This window comes from Siphateles boraxobius, unplaced genomic scaffold (genome assembly GCF_051911475.1).
Source record: "Siphateles boraxobius isolate OS27281-9 unplaced genomic scaffold, OSU_SipBor_1 143, whole genome shotgun sequence".
In the NCBI taxonomy this organism is placed as follows: domain Eukaryota; kingdom Metazoa; phylum Chordata; class Actinopteri; order Cypriniformes; family Leuciscidae; genus Siphateles; species Siphateles boraxobius.
The window spans coordinates 1377501-1390970 of record NW_027508748.1 but is presented as its reverse complement, the minus strand read 5'-3'; the positions used below and the strand labels follow the sequence as shown (position 1 = coordinate 1390970).

General features: G+C 36.9%; 1 protein-coding gene across 1 annotated transcript in view; it reads left to right on the top strand.

The window, feature by feature from the left end:
- The first annotated feature begins 5363 nt into the window (after positions 1-5363).
- lrfn1 (leucine rich repeat and fibronectin type III domain containing 1) overlaps positions 5364-13470 on the top strand; it is a 180623-nt gene continuing 172516 nt past the window's right edge. Inside the window, exon 1 of the mRNA XM_077230421.1 lies at positions 5364-6315. The gene's annotated coding sequence lies outside the window, so the exon portion shown is untranslated. The remainder of the gene's footprint in view (positions 6316-13470) is intronic.

Below are 13470 nucleotides of genomic sequence, written 5' to 3'. Positions count from 1 at the left end.
TCTGATAAGAATTCCGAGTTCTCCTCTCCGTCTCTCGCTGTGGTAACACAATTTTTAGATAACCAGCTAGATGAGCGTAATCTTCTCACGCTGACACTTTCCACTCAAACACACACACAGACCTGAAGTATCATATCATTCATACAGAGACAAATCACAAGTGAAACGAGATCTCTTTAATGTCTCAATTGGAAATGGAAAAATCTCAATAATGTCTCAAACTCATGCGTGTTCTTATTTTCTGATTTTAGCAGAAACATCTGAGATCATGTTGATGTTTAATGTCAGTTTGTCTTAAATGTAACCTCTGAGCTGTTCTCATGTTACAGTACTCTCAAGAAATGTAACATCTATGTATGTTAATTGCATGTAAAATTTGGATTACACCATTTTAACATTAAAACACTGATGCATATTTGTCCGTCATAAATACATGGAACAAGAATGAGATTGATCTAATAGAACTAATAAACTGAATATGTTTTAAATACAGAACCAGGTGAATATCATCAATAAATAAAACTTCTTGAAATCTCATACATTTTAATCGACTGAATCTTGTTCCACACCTAGCCATATTTACACAATCCTCTGTAATTTACTTTTCAAAACTAACAATTTATGCTGATTATAAGCAATTTGAATAAATGCATGCTGAATATGTGATTATTAAATTGTCAATAATCAGAATAACTTCCCTACTTCTCTTCTCTGATGACGAGGGCGGGGCAATAACCTGTCACTCACATGAGATCAGCCAATTGCAAACCACAACCATCCAATCAATTCCCCACAGACAAAATCAAGCCCCGCCCACATTTGCTCTTTCTCCAGAAGCGTTTCACTCGGATATATGACTTAATTTTTTAGCTTTAGAAAACTTGTTTAACAGTATCTTGGATGTCAGACAGTTTAGTCCATTGCACACAGGATCAACCATTCAATTAAATGTGTCCAAATGTAGTTGTTGTGATGCAAACAACAGGAAACATGATGGTCAATCAAATGTAAATCTAGTATCAGGAAAGTCAGCTGAAAGATGTGCTTTATTCCGCATCAGCACTGAATGAACACACGTTTCCTTCAGGAGTTCACACTTCTTGAAGGTATGCTCTAAATAAGAAATAGAAGTGAAATGTTACAGGTTTTTTTTAATGAATTATGAAGGTTTGGACCTGAGGAACTGAAGTACGGTGCAAGCAAGCGAATGCTAATCTTTGCCACCAGGCTACAGTGGCTTAATTAAAAAGCATCTTCATTATGGAATAGATGCAGGTGTAGAAACCAGTGAGGTTTTTCTTTTCTGATAGATTCAGAAAGCCTGCAGGAATCCTTCACCCTTTCCACGATTGAAAACAGGATACATAACAACATGGAGCCTTTATAAACAGTGCTGTGAAATTTGAAATATATAATGTATGTACGTTGGAAGAACCTAGTCATTTTGTATTTTATATTTATAATGGTGCATTGAATTCCTAATGTCGGTCTTATTGTGCGTTTCACAATAAAGGTATATGCACATTTAAAGTTTGTTTAGATGACATAGGAATTTATCATATATGTGGTAATCTAACAAAATTAACTGAGAATGTGTCAGAAATGGAGGGTTTACTATAGTGACCAAAGTGAGTAATGTGCGTTTAACAAGACATCGACTTCAGGTAAGGAAAGTTCTGCTTTTGTCTAAGAATCTGAATGCTGGCCTGATTTTCTAATGCTCTAAAGAAAGCTATTATTATACTAAACTATTATTGAGTAGAATCTGCCATTGAAACGAATGTATTGTCTGTCTATTGAACCGCCGCTGTCCAGGGTCCTGAATGTGAGAAAGGGAACTCTCCATGGTGCTGACATTATAAAACAGCCTCAAAAAGACTTATACTCCTATAGTTATGCCACATTTATTTATTGATTTTAGTTAGTTCGTTCTGCAGTGACATCCTCTCTGGCTTTGATAAAGAAAATTTAGTGTAGACCTTGAGCATTTGTGGTATGTGTTTAAATATAATGGACTCTGAATTCAGAGACCACTAGTGAAAATGCAATTTTTTCTGTACAAAATTATATGATCATTTTGAGCAACGTTAAATTGAAGATTGCACATGATTTTGAATCTTGAGTCACGAAATGAGTCAGGGCCGGGAGTAATTAACATTATCAAAACAAACTGTTTACCGCACGATCAATCTGCATTGTCACTCCCCTTACGAAAATTAACCATGGTTTAACGGTAACACTTTACAATAAGGTTCATTAGTTAACTACCTTAACATTAACTAATAATGAACAATATTTCTACAGCATTTATTAATCTTAGTAAATATTAATTTCAACATTTACTAATACATTAGTTAACATCAAAGGTTGTATTAGATTGCATTGCATAAAGGTTGCATTAGTTAATGCACTGTGAACTAACATGAACAAACAATGAACAGCTGTATTTGTATTAACTAACATTAACAAATATGAACTAATACAGTAACAAATGTATTGCTCATTGTTAGTTAATACATTAACTAGTTTTAACTATTGAACCTTATTGTAAAGTGTTACTGCTAGTAAAACCATAGTAACTACAAAATTAACCATGGTTTAACAACAATATCCAAGGTTTAACCATGGATATAATGCAATTCTAGTTTTATAACACACAATTCTGACTTTATATCACACAATTATAACTTTTTTTCTCACAATTGTTAGTTTCTCTCGCAATTCTGACTTTTTCCTCAAAATTATGAGTTTATATCATGCAATTCTGACTTTTTTTCTCGCAATTGCATGTTAATATCTCACAACTTTACTACTGTTACTACAGATTGAATTTGCATTCCAGATGTTTCAAAGAACAACTCGTGTGTTTGATTTTGGAAGCAAATTCAAGCGGTTAATACCATACAGATTCACAGTAATAACGACAAAATCAATGAATCAAACTTCATTAAATATGAGACATTTAATTTATGTCGTATCAGACGTAATCAGACAATAGTGTCATTATTCAGCTCGAATAAGTTTAATGATGATTCAGTTCAGTTCAATAACAGTGTTTGCAAAATTCGACAATTGCGAAGCAAATTTGAGTGTTTAGCGATGCAGAAATATTACTGAATTTTAAATCCATTCCCTACATTTTATTTCTTGTACTGTTCTGTTCATATCCAGGTGGTTTCAGGCTTTTGGTCCTCGCTGTATGAAGGTCATTTATCACTGATCTTCATTGTCTGGTGACCCAGCTGTGAACTACTGGCACATTTCTGTAATGCAATATTTCTGGAAAGAGTCTTAGAGCTGAAACATTTCAGCAAAGGCAAACTAATGCTTGCTCTTTTTTTCCTCTGTTCCATCACATGCATGTTCTCCCTGTATATCCCAACCGCATCTCTTTCCCACTCTCCGGCCCTGTGTGAGGCCTAGATATGTCTACACATCTGTGAGTCCCTGTGGCGTTTGAGTGACGGGAGAACAGCGTGTTTCTGCATTAGCCACAAAACTCAGCAAAATCTCCCACACCTTCTGCATTCTGTTCTCAACACAGCAATGCAGTTCTCAGCTCTTTACCTGATTTCAGCTTCGCAGGGTTTAGAGGAACAACAGAAATATGGGTGTAAAATGCATGGATGCATCAACATGCATTGAATCAGCAATGAAAATGCATGCATTGCAGAATTTTGTAATTGATTATCATTTATAACAAAACCATGCATATTGAAAAAAAATTTGCTTCAAGTTACCTAAATGAAAATGAGAAATGTTGCTTTGGCTAATGCATCTTGGTAATTTGTAAACTATTAAATAAACCCAAGTAAAGTGTAATGTTTTATAAAGCAACACTAGCTTTTATAAACTAGTAAACATTTTTATAATCCTTTATACAACTAGTTTTATAAACCATAACTAGCACAAGTGTTTTAATACTTTTTCACTTCAGCTCATCATGTACATGTCCTTAACTCTTCCATCTGAGTTTTTATGTAATATTAACCAGTAGCAGCGTCTCTTTGAGACGTCTTTGAAGTGGAGGGAAGCTTTCATTAAAAAACTCGCTCACGACTCTCAGGCTTCAGGTTTAGAGAGCAGAGAACCGTGGAGCCCAAATGAATGTACTCATGTTAAAACAGCCAATCATAAGGACACTACACATGTGACCCCCCTTCCCAAAGAAACATTGCTTTAAACTGGATTTCTACTGACAGACAGCAGTAACTTAATATGAAAAATATTGCAGATTTATTGTTAGTGTAGTTACTGTGTTTAGCATATGGAGGGTGGTAACATTTGTATTTTACAGTTTGGGTGACGGAGTTGATGTTTAAATTGATTGAAAATTACAAATATCTAGGCTAAATGCTATTTAATGTCAGGCTCCCATTGTGAAATCTTACCTCATATAACGGCTTCCTATGGAAGCTTGTTTCCACCACAGAATAAAAAATTTAAAAGGTAATTGCGACTTTTTATCTCACAATTTTGAGAAGTCAGAATTGTAAGAAACTCGCAACTGCGAGAAAAAGTCAAAACTGAGTTCTGAAGTCAGAATTGTGAGATATAAACATGAAATTGCGAGAAAAAAAGTCAGAATTGCATGATATAAACTCATAATTGTGAGGAAAAGTCAGAATTGCGAGAGAAACTCACAATTGTGAGAAAAAAGTTATAATTGCGTGATATAAAGTCAGAATTGTGTGTTATAAAGTCAGAATTGTGTGTTATAAAACTAGAATTGCATTATATCCATGGTTAAACCTTGGATATTGTTGTTAAACCATGGTTAATTTTGTAGTTACTATGGTTTTACTAGCAGTAACACTTTACAATAAGGTTCAATAGTTAAAACTAGTTAATGTATTAACTAACAATACATGAGCAATACATTCGTTACTGTATTAGTTCATCTTTGTTAATGTTTGTTAATAAAAATACAGCTGTTCATTGTTTGTTCATTTTAGTTCACAGTGCATTAATTAATGCAACCTTTATGCAATGCAATCTAATACAACCTTTGATGTTAATAATGTATTAGTAAATGTTGAAATTAATATTTACTAAGATTAATAAATGCTGTAGAAGTATTGTTCATTATAGTTAATGTTAAGGTAGTTAACTAATGAACCTTATTGTAAAGTGTTACCGTTAAACCATGGTTCATTTTCGTAAGGGGAGTGACAATGCAGATTGATCGTACGGTAAACAGTTTGTTTTGATAATGTTAATTACTCCCGGCCCTGACTCATTTCGAAGCATTTTCAAAACTATGTGCAGGTAAAGCAAGTGGAATCGGCAAGGTAAAATCCGCTATTGGCACGTGTGCAAATCCACCCATCGTCCTCTCGCACACTACACACACACACACACACACACACACAGAGAGCAGTGTTGTGTTCGGCTCTCCGTGAGTGGACTGTTACCGAGTAGAGGGAGACGCAGATGCTTTTCATGAGGAGTAGAGCAATACATCAGAGACTCCAACGCGGAGCCAAATGTTTTTAATTCGGTTTCTGCGTCCGTTTCCCGCAGAATGCCGTTTGGAAGAGAAAAACTGCGCATATGAAATAAACGTGGGTGGGATCCCTTTTGCGTTGGACACTGGATCTATGATAACGAAACTGCGAGCTGCATTTGGAGAAATGTTGGAAAATGTATGCTGAGCAAACTGGATGGGCTTTTCTGAGGGAAATAGCGCCGGTGTGAATGGACGCTTTGTCCTTTGCGTCTTTTTGAATGCCCTCGTTCTCTATCCGAGTGGATTCTATCCGCATTTCCCCTCAAATGGTGTTATTTTCGTGTTCATGCACTAAATACGACGATATCGGACTGTTTTTACCTCAGTCGCTGTGTTTCCTCTGAGGCGATCCGACGTGAGGTGAAAAGTCTGACTGGACCACCTTTAGAAGTAAACCATCAACATTTCTGGATTGTTCGAAGATTCCTCATTCGAACTGTGTTTTTGGAGGCTAACAATTCTAGTTTTGGATTAAATCGCCTTTATTAATCGTCGTGTGGTGAACCGAAAGTCTGTTGTGGGATTTCAAATCAAAGATCGTTTGAATCGAGGGAGCCGTTTGAAATGAAGAACCGTTAAGAATTTCCGTTAAGATTTCGCGCCACATTCTGCATTCGAATGATATTTCCTGGTCTTTATCAATACATTCATCTTTTTATATATTATAGAATAGATCTACCGCAGTGAAAATATTGTTACAAGACTCTGGACCCAGAGGAGGAGATTTAGACATCATCTATCTGAAGATCTCGGACATTTCTGTGCTGCTCTGAACTTGGGAGGCGTTTGGATGCTCCAGGACGGAGGTAACGCACTTATTGTTTTCATTTTAAGGGATAAGAAAACTAACAACACACTCAGTGATTCAGTGCTTTGATTATTTGCGTTCAGTTGGCGACTATATTTAGCATCACACTGCTTTTCCTCAAATGCCAGCTCATTATTTAGTCTAATATATCAAACCTTAGAGGTCAAATATTTAATAAATAATGAGCTATTGTTTTCTTGTGGTGTGGTACATTGCAAATTACTATGTTTTGAAAACAAATTCGTTTTTTAGTGTGTTTGGTTCGTATACTCAATGCAGACTTTGCGCATTTGAAACCCATTAGCGGAAGATCGACATTTTTAATTTAAATTGAGGTGATGATGAACATAACTAATGAAATTTTGCCATTATACTGTTGTTGTCAGTCAGAAAATGTTGATTGATCTTCCTCTTGAAAGACCTTTGCCGTCTTGCGTTGTGTTGTCAGCTTCTGCTAGACCATAACAGATTCCTCTATTCATTAACAGTCATTAAACTTTCAGTTTACATTCACAGGAACGTTTATTTATCATTTAAACGCCAGTGTTGGGCTGTGGGACGCAGGGATGTTGCTATATAATGTGGAAAGGTTTGCAGGAGAGGATAAGTTGCGTTTTTGAACGGTTCATTTATATGGACGGTTGTGATTGCTGTGTTTATCGGACTTTGGACACAGTAAAACCACAGTTAGACGATGTTTGAGGTAAGATACACGCACAGGTCCGGTTCCGCAGTCCACATCGAGTCCCGGAGTCGGTGCTGTTGTCGGGGTGTGTCTGCGGCTGAGAGAGAGTGGAGCAGCGGCCGCTGGGGGCCACTGGCACATAACTCACTCACTCACTTACACACACACACACACACACACACACACACACACACACACACACGCACACACACACACACACACACACACACACACACACACACACACACACACACACACACACACACACACACACACACACGAATAAATGGAATCTGGGTACTTAAAATCTATGAATGTCATTGCATTAAACGTTCTTTTTTTTTTCTTTTTTTTGTCCATCCATCCAATCTACCCAACTATCCATCTGTCTGTCCATCCATCCATCCTAAGGTTAGTGTAGTAATTGACTATATAAAAACGATTGAAGTTTATAGCATGTCTGCCTTTAGATTTCTGTGTTGAATGTGTGTGTTGGACTGATGAGACCTGTGTGTCTGCTGCCCACTGACCGTCTCATTCAACCCACCAGTTTATCTTTACAAATAACATTATTCCTCACACACACACACACACACACACACACACACACACACACACACACACACACACACACACACACACACACGTTGAACCCGGCAGCAGCACACTTCCTCTCTCTGATGACTCTTTCCTGTAAACCAGCATGAGAAATGATGTGTGAGGGCTCTATTATTGTAATACCATAATTACCATGTAAACAGAAGCCTGATGAAATGTGCCATTTGTTCAGCCGCCACCGAATTTCAAAGAGTAACGATCACATGACGTAGAGCTTGATTGTGATTGGTTGCCTGTTCAGAAGCGAAACAGATGAATTCACCGATTCTACTACAGCTGCGACTCGAGACTCCAGAAGATCTCCTGCGGATCAAACTAATCCATGTTCTGCACATCTTGAGCTCTCAAATGCAACACACACACACACACACTGACATTGTGATTAGTGACAGCTGGATTACGGCCTGAATATTTAACTCACGCGGATAGAAACAACTCTTGGCGATCTGACCGATGCTTTGGTCCCTGTCCTGTTTCTGGATCCTCACAGGACGGGTGATGGTGTCTAGGTAGTAAATGGTTTATGCTGATGATATGGATTATCCCATTCACAGGCGTGCATATTAGATTTAGTTTAATGATAAGTAGAACGCTCTGGGCTGGTTATGGAAAATATAATAATTCTGTTCTGGTCGCGGTTACGCAAACAGCCGCTGGGCTTAATAACGCTGATCATGTTTAATTCAGACACAGCATGTTTTTGCCATGTCTACTGGTCTACCGCCTTATCTAAGTGTGTGTGTGTAATTTAACTGAGCGTTTATGTATCATAGAGACTGTCAGCAGCACTAATGGAGTTGCTGGTTAGCTTGTGTCAGTGCAGGCTTGTATTTCTCTCAGGTTTGGTCTAATTAAGCAGGGTTTTTTTTCACTTGGTGTCAGATGGATGTTAGATCACATCTTAATGAGCACCTGAATCATTACAGCCCATGAACTGATAATTTGAAGTGAAAATTCACACTAATATAGAAACTATTCTCTCATATTTAGTGGGCCTTTATCACACTTCTGCGTGCGAAAAGCAGAAGCGTCAAATAGTAGCGTAAAATAACTTGAGCTGTAGCTTGTGTCAATGACAGTAACCGTAGCATGGGATTGTTGTGATTTATTGATGTACAGTTCATCACAGATAGTTTACAATCATTAGTCAGGTATGATAAAACAATGGTGTCATGTTCTTCTGGCACATATTTCCTGATTTAAAGGGTTATATATGCATTACGTCAGGGTCTGACCGAATGCAAACAATATATAACATTAAAGACAATTAGAATTAGACAAGGTTATACATCCAATAGAGGGTTTGCATTGACGTCACTTTCCTGCCAGAACTGAGTGTCAGAAGAGCTGCTGTGTGACTGGATTTAATAGCGAAAACTACGAAAACGCCAGTAAAACAAACTATTATCAGTTTAAACTGAAGGTCGGACTCGATATAGTGTTCCTTACAACTGACCAAAGATCCAGTGATCATGGATATTGACATGCAGCAGGAATCATGTTTCCTGACATTTATATGAGCCTGATTACAACGCCGGGGAAATACATAAAGCAAATTTGCCTGTGAACGCTTTATATAAATACAATATAGGGTTAAATCCATGTGATCATAATATCAATATTATATATCGTCATATCGTCCAGCCTTAAAACTTGTATAGTTTTTTGTTAGTGTTTATTTAAAAGCATCCAATTATGCAGAATATATGATGGTAAATATTAATTGATGAGTTGTCAATACAATATATAACAATACAATATATAGGATATGATTTTACGCCTAAATTCAACATATTTACACAAAATGAAACTTCAAATCCAGCTTTCTCCGCCTGGATCCAGTTGTTTCTGTGAATTGCAGGATCCATTTGCTTCTCTGTTCTGTATCTTTCGGCAGTCTGTATAAAAATATACCTCAGATTTCTTGTCAAATCTATTTATATAGTCAATCTCAAAGCTCTTTCCCGTTTTTAGATGTGTTTTGTGAGTGTTTCGTAGCATTTACGCTGAAAACAAATGCTGCCGCTCAGTGTTTCTGCCACTCAGTGTGTGTAACCGCAGTCAATCCAGCTGACGGTGACGTCACACGCATTTCCTCTATAGACTACAAATTAAACAATAATAATATTCACATTTCTTTCATGCACTTACCTCACTTTCTGATACAATCGTCAAATTGAAGCTGTTCAAATAAAGGAATATTTCCAGGCCAAAGTTGATTATTCAAAAAAATAAACGTGTCTCATCCTCTGGGTTTGATTGAGTGCAATTATTGGATGGTGTTAAATCGTAGACAAGATTAGAGATTAAACATAATAAATATGCTGCAAAAAAAACCATTAAACATTAAATTCGAATTATTTTATATTCGTCTGGCAGTAACTTGAGCAGAATGCAGATTTTCATTTATCTCAAGAATATCACAACTATCGCCTCTATATTTACATGCTGAATGCAAGAGTTTGTTGAAATCACTGACCCTCAATATGAGCAATTGTAATAAGTGATGCTTGACTCAAACACACTCATTCCACCAGTCATTTAGTGGTTTACAAATAGTCTCGTCTTGAGGATTAAATCAAAACACTTTAAAATTCTGACATTTGTTTGGACATAGTGAAGCACATGAGTTATTTTTCCAGGTCTGGTTTGAAGTAGAGGTCATAATTCAGCGATTAGAGTCTTTTGTATTCGTGTCTCTGTGTAAAGGGGAGGCGTTTATCTGTGTTGGCTATTGGCTGATGAGGTATCAGAGAACACTATAAGCTTCTTTGTGCAAGAGACGAAAATCGCTTTTAGCGGCGGATAAGAATGAGATAATATCAGATAAATCCCACGGCCTGCGTTAGCGTGCAGCATTAGCCGTGTAATAGCATATGGAGAGCAGTTTGACAGAGAGGGATCAGATGGCCGCCAGCCGTTTACCGCACTTCCGTCTTAATCGCGGCGGTTGAACAGTTGTTTTGCAGAGACAGATAGCCGAGTCCGTTTCCATATTCTGAGCACATGCTTTTAAAATTCCCCCATGGCTTGAACAGAAGTCTGCAGTGGGTTGATAACTCGCGTGCTGTCAGTCCCTGTCGCGGACGCCGAGGGAAGCTACATGTTCTGCTTCAGAGGTTCCTCTCTTCAGGAATAATTTGAAACTTCTGTGGGACACACTTGTGAGTTTTCCTGAGGCGCTGGCAGAGCCCACATCTAATTAAGATGGAAAAAAGGCACAGAAATTGTTGAGCTGTTTGCAGATGAACACTTTTGAAAAGCGCTGTCGAACGGGGCACGAGCTTCACCTCTTGATGCGACGGATCGGTCACGCGTCACAGACTTCTGACTGATCTCCTGTGATTGGCTTAGAGGTGGTGGTGGGCGGGATCTCATGTCAGAAAGTACTGGAACAGTATCCTTGCTATCCTCACTTACATTAATCAACTATAGTGTCCTGCACCCACTAGTAAAACAATATCACAAGTTATAGCCTATATGGTGTCTGAATAATGTTTGGTTTGACTGTATACTAAATGTGTTTGCTGTAAATTTAACGCAATAATGGTTTATATTTTTTAATAATCATCTATTAATGACTATTTGTGGATAACCAACTACTCTATCTCATGCAATGCAATACTGAAAATTCTTTATAATTATATTTTGTTTTTATCTTTACTCAAGGATGCACCGATTAACATTTTGGCCGATACCGATAACCGATAATTTTTTATATTTGAAAGCCGATAACTGATATTTGTCAGATAAATCTAAATCCAAGTTTTTAAGAAAAAGGGCACAAATATTGATGATACTAGAACAGTATTAGATGTGTTTGTTGGAAATTTAATGCAATAATGGTTTTTATTTTAATAATCATCTATTAGTGCCTGTTTGTGGATAACTAACTACTTTATCTCATGCAATGCAATATTGATAATTCTTTATAATTCTATCTTATTTGTAGCTTTTCTTAGGGATGCACCGATACAGACATTTTGGCCGATACCGATAACTGATAAATTGTAATATTTGAAAGCCGATAACCGATATTTGTCCGATAAATCTAAATCCAAGTTTTTAGGAAAAAGTGCACAAATATTGATGATACTAGATTAGTATTAGATGTGTTTGGTGTAAATTTTATGCAATAATGGTTTTTCTATTTTTATTAGTGCTGGGGAGCGATTAATCACATCCAAAATAAAAGTTTGTGTTTACATAATACATGTGTGTGTGTATAATTATTTTGTATACATAAATACACACACATGCATGTATATACTTAAGAAATATTTGCATGTGTATACTGTATATTTATACATAATTTATATTATATATAAATATAAATATAAATATTTTATATATAAATAAAAAAAAATTCTTAAATATATACATGCATGTGTGTGTATTTATATATACAAAATAATTATACACAGCACAGACATCACATACATATATCCTGTAAAAACTAACTTTTAATTTACTTTGATTAATCGTTGCCCATCACTAATTTTAATAATCATCTCTTAATGACTGTTTGTGGATAACTAAGTTCTCATGCAATGCAATTTTGCAAATACTTTATAATTATATTTTATTTGTAGCATTACTCCATGTTGTTTAATGTAAAGCAGTCCAAATGCACAGCGTGTTATAAATGGTACGGCGTAATCAGCTGAGGCTGACATACACCCTGTTGAACAGTCACATCACCCTGCACTACAGGAGCTTCAGGTCAATAAAGAGAAACTGTGATGGAGTCACATGACCGTTGAGCTGTCAGTGTTTGGCGGTTTACAGAGAGGACCAATCTGTCCATGAGCCTCTCCAATCCGCAGGGTGTGTCATGCCTGTCAAAGATGCAATTCATGTGGAAATCAGCGTGAAGGGATGAAAAACAGCTCGCGTCCGCCTTGACACACGTCTATTTCCCGCAGCAAAGCCTGAATCCCAAGGGGGCGACAGAGAGAGAGCCATTCCCCATGACCGTGAGCTGCTGTTTCCATCGTGGTGGGTTCAATCACACTGAGTTAGGATGGCAAAATGTGAACTCAAAACCACGATGAGCAAGATATACTTGCAAAACAGCTTATAAAGTAACTAGCTCTGTCTAAGTGAAAGCATCAACATGCAATTCATTAAATATGTTCATATTATACATCCGTCGTCAGATCATTAGAGTTTGTTGGCCTTTTAACATCATCAACACATTTAATGCATTTTAATAACATTTTAACTGCTAAAAATTCTAAAATCTGATTAGAAGGTTTGAAACTGATTGTGTTTACATGCACGTTCTTAACCTGTTTATGCTGAATAAGCAGACAATGCACGTGATCATGTAAACGCGTTAAAAAAATTTCCTTTATTGGAGTAAAGTCATAAACGGCTTAAGCATAAACCGGTCGACACAGCTTCATTTTTGCCCCTTACGCCAATTTCTCCCAGCATGTAAACGCATTAACCTGCTTTCTGCCGGCTTATTGAAGTGTGTATGTGTGATATGTGACAGGAACATGTACTTACTGTGGATTTAAGTGCATTCAGAGCGAGTGTTTTGCAGTGTGGAACGAGGAAATATATCGAAACTCACTCTTTGTTGACCCCAAAAATGATAAAAGTGCTCTCATCTCGTGCAGCAGAAGTAGAAGTGGTTCAGCCAAAACTCTGCATCTGTGAGAGGACAATACAGTATATGAGCCGGAAGATTCCCGTGACGTGTTGCAACATGCAACTTTGGCCTTTAATGCCTTATTTAACATCACAAACGACAAAACAAATTACATACTTGGAGTCAGATACGCAAATTATTAAGTTTGACTTCACTATCGGAAGAAAACTGATTATTTAACTATATATAAC